The sequence below is a fragment of the Megascapheus bottae genome, chromosome 7 (genome assembly GCF_031878675.1).
Source record: "Megascapheus bottae isolate mThoBot1 chromosome 7, mThoBot2.hap1, whole genome shotgun sequence".
NCBI lineage: Eukaryota > Metazoa > Chordata > Mammalia > Rodentia > Geomyidae > Megascapheus > Megascapheus bottae.
Genome location: NC_143515.1, coordinates 78,546,634 through 78,559,986, shown reverse-complemented (window position 1 = coordinate 78,559,986; position 13,353 = coordinate 78,546,634). Strand labels below are relative to the sequence as shown.

The window sequence follows — 13,353 nt, the reverse complement described above, 5'->3', positions numbered from 1 at the left end:
AGGCATTCTGAACAAGACATTCTGAACGATTGTCCCAAGAGCCAAAGATGTTATGTCAGGGAAAGTGTTTGTGTTACAAAAGAAATAGGATCAATACAGACTTCAGAGCCCACTTGAGTGTGCACAAGGTTTACCAAGAGGTGGGGCACCCCATCTTTCCCTTTGTCTTGTGTCAGCAGAAAGATATATGTGAAGCTGGTGCTCAGATATTACTGATGTTCACCAAGCATTGTAGAAAGAGGGGTGTAACCACCTGGTAACTTGAACCTGAGACATCTTGTGTGTGCTTATGGGATTCAGGTTTATGAGTTTAATAATAGTTTGTTGTTTTGTCTAAGCATAATATTTGGAATTCATTGGGAGAGTAATTTTTTAATTTGTTTGGACTGAACATATTGCTTGCATTTATAGGAATTCCATTCTTGTGAAGCATCAGTCCAGGATGCCATTAAAGTAAGGTGTTGCCACGTTCGGTCAGTTGCGTTAAGCAGAGACTGGTTTGGTTTGTTTCACAACTACTAAGTTTCCACTGTGGATGGAAGGGTGGAGGGAGGAGAGAAGAGAGTTAAACATGGTACCTGGGTGCTTGCAACAGCAGTGAAATGAAGGCCGGAAATTAAAGCCCTAGTGAATATTGCCTGACCTAAATAAGAGACTGAAGTTGGGAAGCACTCTTACTTTAAAACAGGGTAAGAGACTGAGCCCTGGATGATCCCAGGGCTGACCAGATTGAACTGGATATCCGTGGGTTCCTAACCTTCGACCCCTGAGGAAAACTCAAAGTAGCTGTGAGTCTGTGTATATCATTCGACTTTAAGGATATTTTTCTGTGCAGTTTGATGAAACCCGTGTTTGTTGAAATTATGTCTGTGTGTGTTTGTGAACATATAAACACATATATAAATGTGTATATATAAATATTCCAAAGAAATAACTAATTATATTCCATTATAGAGAATGAGGAGTCTTTGAGAAGTGGTATCTTGATCGCTATTAGAAAATTGTCATGGGGCTGGGAGTTTGGCCTAGTGATAGAGTGCCTAGCATGCATGAAGACCCAGGTTCGATTCCTTGGTACCACATACATAGAAAATTGTCATGGTTAGAAATCTGTGGGTCATCTCTTTAATTAGCTGATGGAAAATCAGTACCTGGCGATTGGAAATGTTGCTTTGAAACAGCTGTGGTGGGGTATGACCGTGAGGATAATTTCTCTGTGAGGTGTTTTCTTTTTTTAAAGCTAGGTGTCTTGGACTTGGCCCCAAGAGCACTTCACAGTGTGTACCTGTGGTACACAGCCAGTAGGTCTGTTCAGAGGTAAAATAAAGCACATTGAATCATGGCAGAACTTGAGAATCCACTGGTATCAGTAGCATGCATTTATTACAGCACAGCCCGTGGGTTAGGGCCTGGCAGAAGGTATTTTTGATTGGGTCGGGGAGACACTTGGCAACTAAAAAAAGCCTTGGTTTGGTAGTGAAACTAGCATCTTGTGAAACAGGTTTTGAGCACTCGTGTCTGTTTAGCCACCCTTCATCCTGACACTTCAATTAAATTTTGTTCTTTTTGGGGGGTGGGGGATTTTTACCCCCTTCTTCAACTCTACCATGCTCCAGAAACAATAAGCTCTTCTGTGGAATGTTCTTATTTGACAGCTTGTCATCTTAACCCTCCTTCTCCTCGTACTTCCTGGAAATTCCATCTGCAGTGGCTTGCTAACTGCCATTCCAGTCTGTTTAACTACTTAGAAGTTAGTCAGATGCTAGTGGCTCTCTCCTGTAAATCCTAATTACTCAGGGGGCTCATATCTGAAGATCATGGTTTGAAGCCAGCCTAGGCAGAAAAGTCCAACAGACTTTTCAGTAAACCAGCAAAAAAGAAAAAAAAGCCATAAGTGGAGGCATAAATAAATAATGAACTAAAGCCCTCTAACATGTCAGGACTGTGTGGGGCCTCGGGTTGTAGGTAGCTCTTCTCCCAAGCAGAACTTCCCAGCCTCCCTTCATGAAGTGATCTCTCTCCACATGTATTTACAGATGCCGCCTTCAGGTTTTAGTGGAGAAACTCTGACTTGTAACCACAGTTTTGGGTTGGCAGCCTGCCCGCCCAGTGTTGCTCCTTTGTGACCCACTTACTCACCTGTCCTATTCTGAACCCAGCCGTGCTGGAATGCGGTCTGTGTTTGCCTTGTGTCACACCTGCATCCAGTGCTGCATATTTCGTAGCATACATTCTATTTATTTGGGACAATAGGTGCCAAATCACTGCACCTGCCATGTCCTTAAGTTCAGCAGGGTTGGCAGGTCGCAGATGAGGCGGGAAGAGTCGCACCCGGGTTCCTCTGGAGATTGTCTTCCCCAAGTCTGTCTGTGTTTCGGTGACTTTTTCCCTGGCTCTGTGCTCTGTAGAAACTGAGACGCTGTGTAGGTGGTGTGGGAAGCAGCGCTGGGGCAACAGCCAGGCTGCTGACGGCTTGTTTTTTTTTTTCCTTTGGGGGAGACGCCCCGCCAAGCTGAACAGGCCGTGGGAAGAGAGCTTTTCTCCTCCCATGTCCCTGGCGTCCCCACCCCTTCCGGCCAGTTCCTTTTTCTTCCATGGTTATTTGATAGTCTGAGAAATAACAGAAAGGCTAGCTTGCACACTTGAAGTCTTCTGGCAATAGCATTCCATAGCAGTATCTTCCAGCCACCTCCTGTCTTCCAAAGAGTAAATGGAAGAGAGTGGGGGTGGGGTGGGGGGCTTGGAGGATTATCTGGCAAATCAGGAGCACTGTATGACTCAGTCTCTCTGATGTCTTCTGGGGCTCCAGGCATTAATTAAGCAGACACATGTGAATGGAGAGGCAGCAGCAGACATGGCTAGCTCACAGCTGAGCCATTACGGTTGTTTATTTGTTTTGGCTGGGCAGTGGTAGGGCTGTGGATTATGATTAGGTATCCATCTTATAATGCCCAGAAATGTTCATGGATAATTATAATACTTTAGCCAAGAATCAAATCTTGATTTCTTAATTTGAACTTTCCCACTCTACAAGTTTCAGTTCACATTCTTCACTTCGTAAAATGACTAGAAAAGTAGTGATCTTATTCTGTTTAAACTGGTGCTGTTGCACTTGGATTTTGTGGGGGAGTGTCACGGGGCTTAAACTCAGCCTGGGCCTGTCCCTGAGCTCTTCAGCTCAAGGCTGCTGCCCTACCCTTGAGCCAAGTCCCACTTCCTGTTTTGTAGAGGTTAATTGGAGATAAGAGTCTCAGGTCCTTTTGTGCCCGGGCTGGCTTTGAACCTTGATCCTCAAATCTCAGCCTCCTGAGTAGCTAGGATTACAGGTGTGAGCCACCACGCCCAGCTGGATTTTTTTTTTTAAAGCTGCTTTTATCAACCTCACATTTTTAACTGTCGGGAGATTTCTAGGTAACAGCTATTTTGATCTGTTTTGAAGAGATCTTTTTGACTGATTTGGAGAGTTAAATGAAAACATTCTAAGGTTTATTCCTTTTGACCTATTGGTAGATTATATTCTAGAAAGACCTTATGAATGGTCTATCTGTATTTTCGTAAAAGCATAATTTAGAATGAAAAAGACTCCCAGAGGCCAGTGGGACAGGGTCCAAGATGGCTGCAGCCCCCTAGAGCCTTACGATAATCAGCTATGTTATATGACTTATTCAGGCTAAGTAGGAAGTTTGGCATTGACTGGCTGTTTAGTTTGAAATACAGAGACCTCATTATCAAAATGACCTTCAAACCTCTAAGGTCACTTTCCTCTAGTTTTCCTTCTTGGAAACAGTTTTTCCATAGAGGACTCTCTAGCGCTATGCTTTCCGTGTGCCTGTGCAGTTTCCAAAAATGTCAGTAGGGTTGGGGTTGGTTAATAGTTTACTGTGTGTCTTTTTCCATTTTTGCATTTGGAGTCTGAGCCTCCATTGCAGCTGGAGAGAGCCAGGAACCATGGGCAGAGAAAGGCACCAGAACTGCCGAATGTCAAGCTCTTTTTCTCAGTGTTTCCATTTTTCTCTCTCCACCATAGCTTTCCTTGTTCTTTTTAACCACACAGAGCTCTGAGAAACTTTCTAAGTGTGCATCACAACACACAAATGACAACTCTTTATATGTCAAGGGAGGTCTGCAGGAATCCTCTCAGCTCTGATATTATGTTCAATCTGAAATATAAGACTAAAATACTATCTTCCCTTGAAGTTCCACTGGCTAAACTGACTCATATCTGCCATCCTTCCAAGGAATGCGCATGCCTTGTCCATCCTTCCTTGTGCAAGCCTGGGAGGTAGAGGGCTCAGGCTCTTGGGCTCTATTGGAAGTGCTGCTCATCAGTGAGGCCAAACGCTTGAGAAGCGTTTCTAGGGAAGAAGCAGTTCATGAAGGAGTCCAGCTGTAATTTAAGCTCCAGGATGGCACACAAGAAACAAAGGCTAGGTGCCTAGCTCAAGTCATAGAGTACTAATTAACAAGCACAGGACCTTTAGTTTAAACCCCAGTACTACCAAAAAAATAAAAATAAAGAAAAACCCAATAGTCATTCTTTTTTTTTTTTTTTTTTTTGCCAGTCCTGGGCTTGAGCTCAGGGCCTGAGCACTGTCCTTGGACTTTCTCAAGGCTAGAGCTCTACCACTTGAGCCTCAGCACCACTTCTGGCTTTTTTCTATGTATGTGGTACCGAGGAATTGAACCCGGGTCTTCATGCATGCTAGGCAAGCACTTTAACCACTAGGCCAAACTCCCGGCCCCCAATAGTCATTCTTGATTCTACCAAGACGGCTAGGAAAGCCGGTTGGCCTTAGAGGACGACAGAAGTGAACTCAAGTAACTTATGAACTTGGACAACAAGTTCACAACTTCTGAGCTTTAGTTTCCTCATCTGTAAAATGGAGCCTGAATAGTTCCAATTTCTAGGTGGTTTTTGTGGGTCACAGCCAGGTACGTGGTAAGAATGGAATCAACACAGTTCACATTTCCTAGCAGCATGCAGTTTGGCTGAAGTTTAGGGACCAGGGGCTTATCGTTCTTGACCATTAATTTTTGGGCCCTGTGCTCTGAGAGTGCGGAGGTGATGTATGACCCAGGGTTCCATGGGGGATTGCCACTCCACCAAGTGTGGCTTCCGTGACACAGGCGGCTTTAAGCCTCATGGGGGTGGGGTGTGAGGGCCTCTGGGATTGTAAGAGCTAGCCTCCTCAGAGCCTGGTTGGACCTGAAGACATCATTTGTGAGAAAGCAGAACCAAAGATCAGAATTGAATAGTGGCCAGAGACTTCTGGACCAGGACTAGAGTTGAGGTGTTGAGTAAAGCCTAACAACACCCATGTTGAAGTCACAGTGAAACCATTTGGGTAGAGTGCTATAGCCCAAACTGGGTTTGGTTACGGTTAAACAGGCTCAGGGTCATCATGATAACTACAGTACTTATGACTCTTTTTTTTAAATATTTTTTATTGTATTTAATAAAAGGGTTACATGGTATTTGCCAGATAGAAGGTGCATTAATTCACATACATTGATATCCTTCCACATGTCTTGGTCCCCATTACCCTCCCTCCCACCCCCCTTATGACTCTTATTACCAGTAAACTTCTCAGAAAAAAATGAGAACTAGAGCTGTGGCTCAAGTGGTGGAGATGTAGCCTGAGTACGAAAAACTCTGGGACAGCACTCAGGCCCAGCGTTGAAGCTCCAAGACTGACAGAAACAAGCAAACATAAAAGGCTAAGCAGGGATTTATCTTTTAAAACAATATATAGTTTTAATACTTGTTTGTTAAACATGACATTTCAAATATGATGTAAAAATCAATGTTAATAAGTTCTTTAATAAAAAACTGAAAAAATTGTATCAAAAAAGGATATATATTTTTAAATTAGAGAAAATGTGAAATTTGGTAGAAAATGCAGTGAAAGGGGGGATTAGATATATATGCATGCTACCTCTCACCTGTGAAGGGTTTTAGCATTTATTTAACAGGCAGTTGTAACAATTGTTTTGAGAAAGAATAAGTGGTTAAGATTCAGTAGCAATAATAGTCTGCCTGCAATCAAGTGTTTCTCCCATCTCCTTACAGACATCTTATTGGTTACAGAGTTCTCTGCTTGGTGCTGGAGGAAGAAGACTTTTTTTTTTTTTTTTTTGGTGGGTCATGGGAACTTGAACTCTGGGCCTGGGTGCTATCCCTGAGCTCTTCAGCTCAAGGCCACCACCCTCCCCCTGAGCCACAGCACTACTTTCGATTTTCTGGTGAATTGGAGATAAGAGTCTCACAAAGTTTAGTGCCCAGGCTGGCTTTAAACCGAGATCCTCAGATCTTAGTCTCCTGAGTAGCTAGGATTGCAGGCGTGAGCCACTGTGCCTGGCAAGAAGACTAGTTTGTGCAGCTTTGTAGTAGCTCTCTTTTATTGTTTGTTTTTCTCTGTTTATTTGAGAGAGGCCTATTATGGGGAGGGGAGTTGTGTGGGGATTTTTTTGTTTTGTTTTGTTTTTGCCAGTCTTGGACTTGAGCTCAGGGCCTGAGCACTGTCCTTGGACTTTCTCAAGGCTAGAGCTCTATCACCTGAGCCACAGCACCACTTTTGGCTTTTTTCTATGTATGTGGTACCAAGGAATCGAACCCAGGTCTTCGTGCATGCTAGCCAAGCACTCTACCACTAGGCCAAACTCCCGGCCTATTTGTGAGGATTTGAAACTTGCTAGAAGATTTGGAGATGACATTGTGTGCCCGTGCGTGCCTGCTGGTCCTTTGGCTCAAACTCAGGCCTGTCCCTTAGTTATTACACTAAAGGCTGGTGCTCTGCCACTTAAGCCACACTTTCACTTCAGCTTTTTGCTGGTTGATTAGAGATAAGAGTCTCCCGGGCTTTTCTGCCTGGACAGGCTTTGAGCCTCGATTCCCAAATCTTAGCCTCCTTAGTAGCAAGGACTATAGATGTGAACCACAAGCCCCAATTAGATGAAATCATTATCCCATCTTCCAATTACATGGGTAAAAAATATATTTCTAGGGGCCGGGAATGTGGCCTAATGGTAGAGGGCTTGCCTGGCATACATGAAGCTCTGGATTTGTTTCCTCAGTATCACATACAAAGAAAAATCTGCATGTGGCTCTGTGGCACAAGTGGCAGAGCATTAGCTTTGAGCAAAAAGTGTCCTAATGCCTAGGCCCTGAATTCAAGCCCTAGGACTAGTTAAATACATATATTTGCCCTCACTACTACAGATTAAATTCACTTGTAAATGTGTCTGACTGCTCTCTTTAAACAGTCAGCAAGTTTCCCTAGCACTGTGCTTTGGTTTATGATGATAAAGCCCAAGAGTAGGAGAACTGTAGGTTTATAAACTTGATTCTTCATTGCTCTATTCTACCTTCAATGGTTCTCCTCCTCTTCCTCCTTTTCCCTTAATTGTGGGAGAAGCAGTCTAAATGAAGCAGATGGGCAAAAATCATTAGCTGTTAGTTCAGCATCTGATTTCTGAGCTTGGGAATGCTGGGAAGAAAAAATATATATTGTGCTGGGCATGGTGGCTCCCGCCTGTAATCCTAGATACTCAGGAGGCTGAGATCTGAGGATCAAGGTTCAAAGTCAGCTGGGGCACAAAAGGACCTGAGACTCTTATATCCAATTAACTTCCAGAAAAAAAAAAAAATGGGAAGTGGGACTTGACTCAAGGGTAGGGTGGTAGCCTTGAGCTGAAGAGCTCAGGGACAGCACCCAGGCCAACCCCACGACCCACACACATACAAAATTTTATATGTATTGCAAGTGAGGTCTTGGATAGTACACGCACCATGTTCCATTGCTTTCCTCTCTTTTTCAAACTCAGGTTTACAAGAAAAGTCAACTCTTCTAAATACTCTTGAGAGCAAGAATGAGGAACTGCCTGCCCTAAGGAAAGCAGGGCTGGGCACTTAAGAAGAATCTTGCAGAGCATCTTTAGCCTGTTTAGCTGCTGGTTTTTTGTGACTAGTTTTTATTTTCTCTTCTAATATTTTAATTGGGGAGGGATATCAGTTGCCCATCTTTTGAGATTAATGTTATTTGAATAACATCAAAATAAATAGGAAGTATGAAAAGAGAGAAAAGGTCATTTTAGAGATCTGTTTTAGAAATCTTCCCAGTATTTTACAGCCTATTCTCAGACTCCAGCGGTACATTTGTAAGTGTTGTGTGCATTTGCACAGATGTGTGCTCGTGTGTTGTAAAGGGTGCAGCTGAGTGCTTTTTTTGCCATCTTTTTGCCCTTTCCCAATCTCTTTAAAGACAGTCAGGGTGTTTTGTTTAGTTTTCTTGTAATCATGCCACTGAGAGGTTCTTCATCTGTGCAGTGAGAATAGCTACAACATTTGTATTATGCAGACTTGGGTATGTGACCTGTGGTCTCACACAGGTTCTCATGAGGAGAACCTATTTTACATGTGAAGTTCTCTGCCAGGCATCTGTCAGTCTCAGTGACACCAGGGACCAACACAGTCCAGGATGTAACCAGATTTTTAAAAAATTTTATTGCTATTATAAAGGGGTTACAGTTATAGAGAGGTTATGGTTACATAAATCAGGTAAAGAGTATCTTTTTTTGAACACTTTCTTCCAGTTTTTCCCTCTGAATCACAGTTTTAGGAGATGAGCTTCTGGGATTTTAGTTCATGGGTTCTGGGTGGTCAGGAAGTACGCATTTCTAACAAGTTTCCAGTCTATGTTGTATGAGCTCCTTCAATGAATTTGTTGTGATTACTTACTGTGACTTGAACTCAAAGCCTGGATGCTGTGTGCTCAAAGCTGGCACTGTACCACTTGAAACACAGCTCCACTTTCAGCTTTTTGCTGCTGAATTGTGTATGAGTCTCACAGAGTTTCCTTTCCCAACTGGCTTTGAACTGTGATCCTGAGTTCTAAGTCTCCGGAGTGGTTATGACTACAGATGTGAGCCGCTGGCAGTGACCTGGCTTTACTGCGATTACTTCAGCCTTACATTGTGCCTTTAAAATAATAGGATTTGCAGAAAGTTTATCAGTAATAAGTGTATTATATGAAGCTTTGTGTCCCATAGATACACTAAGTTGGGGTTTGAACATCCTTACAGATGCATTGATTTTCAGACCTAAGTGTTTCTCTTGAGCACATTCTCTCCTAAAAAACAAAAGGCCGGGAGTTTGGCCTGGTGGTAGAGTACTTACCTAGCATGCATGAAGACCCAGGTTTGATTTCTCAGTACCACATACATAGAAAAAAGCCGGAAGTGGTGCTGAGGCTCAAGTGGTAGAGCTCTAGCCTTGAGAAAGTCCAAGGACAGTGCTCAGGCCCTGAGCTCAAGCCCAGGACTGGCAAAATAAATAAAGAAAGAAAGAAGAAAGAAACACCACAATGAAGAGCCAGGCTTTTGTGGCCCTGTTCAAAGCCAGCCCAACCAGGAAAGTCCATGAGACTCTTAACCTTCCGTTAACCACCAAAAATGTCAGAAGTGGAGCTGTCGGCTCAAGTGATAGAGCACTAACTGAGCAAAAGAAGCTCAGAGACAGTGCCCAGAATTCAAGTTCAAACCTCAGGACTGAAGCACACACACACACACACACACACACACACACACTCTCTCTCTCTCTCTCTCTCTCTCTCTCTCTCTCTCTCTCTCTCTCTCTCTCTCTCTCTCTCGCTCTCTCTTTCTCTCTCTGCCAATAGTGGCTTTTTGCTCCCCTTGCTAGCCTTTGGAGCCTAAGTATGGCATGCATGTCTCCTCTGCCCAACGCATCTCTGGCTGTTCCTGGGCTGGATCCTCCTGCTCTGGTGTGTTTGTATATTTATGTAGACTTTGTAGCTTTATTTATTTATTCATGTAAGTGCTGACTTAGGAGAAATTTAAAGACCTGTTGGTTTAGAATGAATTTTGTAAATAAATAGAATATATTTAAATCAGAGTTGAAGTACCAGGACTACCGTGAGGGTAGAGTCTTCTCAAAGCACCTGAGCTTGTCCTGGGCCTGGGATCTGAAACCTGAAACCGAGCAGCAAGGAGAGGTCAGGTTTGTGTTGGATTACCATGAAATCCTCTTGTTAAGGAATGACACTTTTTTTTTTTTTTTTTTTTTTTGAGGCCTAAGGCTTCCTAGAATTGTGGGGCTGGAGTGTAACTTTCCCAGACAGCTGGCTCTGAGTCAGGAATTGAACCCCTGACTGGGGTGAAAACAGTTTAGATTCACCAATTGACTGCACAGTGAAGTCATTTGGTCTCTTCATATACCCAGTCAAGTGAATAGATTGCTTTCTTTCTCTCTGTCCTCCTTTCCCTCCATCCTATCTTCCCTCTCACCCTTTTAACTAGTGTAATTCATAGATATATCCTCCCTCTGACTTATGGGTTTAGATATTGTATGTGAAGCTTTTTTTTTTAGTTTGTAAGAACATACCAACGCAAAGCACAGGTCTTCTGTAATAGACTCTGGTTGTACCCCTTGTTGTTTTCATACCTAGAACTCAGGGCCTGGGACACTGTCCCTGAGCATTTTTGTACTCAAAGCTAGCACTCTGCCACTTGAGCCTCAGTGACACTTTGGGCTTTTTCTGAGTAGTTTATTGGAGCTAAGAGTCTTCAAATCGCATCCTCAGGTCTCAGCCTCCTGATTAGCTAGTATCACAGGTGTGAGTCACCAGCATCCGGCTAGACCTAGTTAGTCTTTGAAGAAATTAAACAATGTTTCATATTTGCTGGAAGTGAGTGGGGAGGAAGGTAGTAGGCAAGGCACAGCGGTGCTAGACTAGGGCCCGCTCAGTACAATTGGGGAGACAGCACCCGGGGTGTGGACCTATCCTGGTGGTATTCAGTAAGTCTAGCCAGGAAGGGAAACAAAACACACGTCAAAGCTTGCCTTCCATCCCCGATCTCAAGCCAAAGCCAGGAGTTGTCTGGGGAAAGGTCACTGAGGTAGAGAGGTAGCCGGGCACGGGAATGGGGCATGTCTGCACAGTTCACCCCAGTTCCTTGCTTTCCATTTGAGGCAGCCTTAATCAATGTCTCCCTGGACTTCACTCTGCCTGTGGCTGAGACAGCAGCTGTCATCCTCCTCTTCCGTCTCCTCCCCTCTTCTTCCACCTCCTCCCCTCATTCTTCTTTTTTTTTTTTTTTTTTTTTTTGGCCCCCCTCTCTTTCTGGCCCCGCTCGCTCCGGCCCCGCTCGCTCCGGCCCCTTCTTGCTCTGGCCCCGCTCGCTCCGGCCTCGCTGGCTCTGGCTCGGCTCGCTCCCGCACGCTCCGGCCCTGCTCGCTCCGGCCACCACTCGGTTGGGCTCCGCTTGCTTGCTTTCGCTCTCTGTCGCTTGTTGCAGTCTCGTCTCTGCCACTTCCGGCTTGGTTGTGTATGTGGGATACCGAGGAATCGAACCCGGGCCTTTGTGCATGCTAGGCAAGCACTTTAACCGCTAGGCCAAACTCCCGGGCCCCCCGCATTCTTCTTTTCCTTCTCTCTCCCCCCCCCCCACTTCCTTCTTCTGCTGGCTCCAGGCATCTGGCCTCACAGAGAGGAGCTGTGAGGGACTTGAGCAAACCAGTAGGGAATCTATCAAGTCCAGGGGTGAAGTAGCATGGCGTCCTGCAGTGAGAATGATCGGGGAAAGGCTGGGAGGATGATGAGAGATGGCTGTCTGCTGACTTTGACATGTTCAAACTCTTTTGGGATGTTTTGGTCTTTTCCTGCTTAGAAGTAATTAATGGAGTATGGTTAAAAACCTCTCCTTTCTTACTTTGCATTTGGTCTAGCAAGTATTCTTTGTCCTCCTTTCTTTTTATCTTCCCTCCTTCCCTTTCACCCACTGGTCTTGTAGGATTTTCCCTTCTTACAGCTTAAACACATTCCCATGTTCAGCTGTGGCACCCTGTATCTGCTTTAGGTCTTGCATCTGAAATGGGACAATCTGTTCTACAAACTATGATTCCAAAACTATCCACTATGTGGTGCTCATGTCTCAGAAATCAGTTCTAAAGCCTGGTTGGTAATCCAAAGCACTGTGTCAGGTGACAGTTAAAAGGAGAACCACAAAATAGAAAAATGGAGTATTTTCATCAGTTATGCAGGACCCCACCACAATCACAGTGTGTCTATTTGTTTTAATTTGTGAGAAACTTTGCTGGAAGGTGAACATATCTTTAGGCAATTGGGATCAGCCTAGGGGGGTAGGAAAAAACTACATAGTCCTCTAACTTCATTTTTGTCTGGTGCTGGTATTGGGGCTTGAACTCAGGGTTTGGGCCCAGTTCCTTAAGGTTTTTTTTGCTCAAGGCTATTTACCACTTGAGCCACAATTCTGCTTCTGGTTTTTTGATGGTTAATTGTAGATAAAAATCTCACAGACTGGGCCAGGAGTTTGACCTAATGGCAGAGTGCTTACCTAGTATGCACGAAGACTCAGGTTCAATATCTTGGTACCACATACATAGAAAAAGCCAGAAGTGGTGCTGTGGATCAAGTGGTAGAGCTCTGTTCTTGAAAAATCCCAAGGATAGTGCTCAGGCTCTGAGTTCAAGCCCCAGGACTGGGGAAAAAAAATCTCACAGATTTTCCTGTCCAGCATGGCTTCAAACTATAATCGTTGGCTCTCAGCATCCTGAGTAGCTAGGATTCCAGATATAAGCTTCCAACACTCCACTCTAACTTCTTTCATGAAAAAAATCTCTGTGGTAAAGCTTTCCCCTATTTTCCCCTATTTCCCCTCAGTTCAGGACTGAGGCATAGTCCAGCCACTCTATGAAAATAGCAGCTGCCAAGGCCACAATCCTGAGGGATTTGGTGGCTGAGAGAGAATGGGCTTGTGTAGCACAGTTACGCTCACCATCACTGGAGGCTGTGTGCAGTTTCTCCAGAGAAGGTATGACTCTGGAACCCTCTCCATTGCTTAGATAGTTGGAATTTTCTTTCCTATCAAAAACAGAGACCCAACGTAGAATGTCTTCCTTAGTGATTCTTTATACATGCCTTACCACGTCTCCAGTTAAAAGCAGAACCACAGCTTTTAACTGTGGAGTCTCCAGAAAAGAGGATTTTTTTTTAGTATTGTATGATCATTCTTTCCTCAGCCTATGAATAAACGTTCCTGCTTTCCCCTTGGCTTTGTAAAGATAAGAATCCACATCACAGCCAGGTGCAGTGGCTCACGCCTGTAATCCTAGCTAGTCAGGAGGCTGGCATCTGAAGATTGCTGTCTGAAGCCAGGCTGGGAAGAACTGATCACAAGACTCTTATCTCCTAACTAGCCTTCCTCCCCCCTCACCCAGATGGAAAAGGAAGGAAGGAAGAAAGAAAGGAAGGAAGGTGCTGTGGCATAAGTGGTATAGTGATGAGACAGGAACAGTGCCCAGGCCCTGAGTTCAGC

At 44.3% G+C, this 13,353-nt stretch overlaps 1 protein-coding gene across 2 annotated transcripts in view; it reads left to right on the top strand.

The window, feature by feature from the left end:
* Grhl1 (grainyhead like transcription factor 1) overlaps positions 1-13,353 on the top strand; it is a 54,856-nt gene that overhangs the window by 25,531 nt on the left and 15,972 nt on the right. The window lies entirely within an intron of this gene.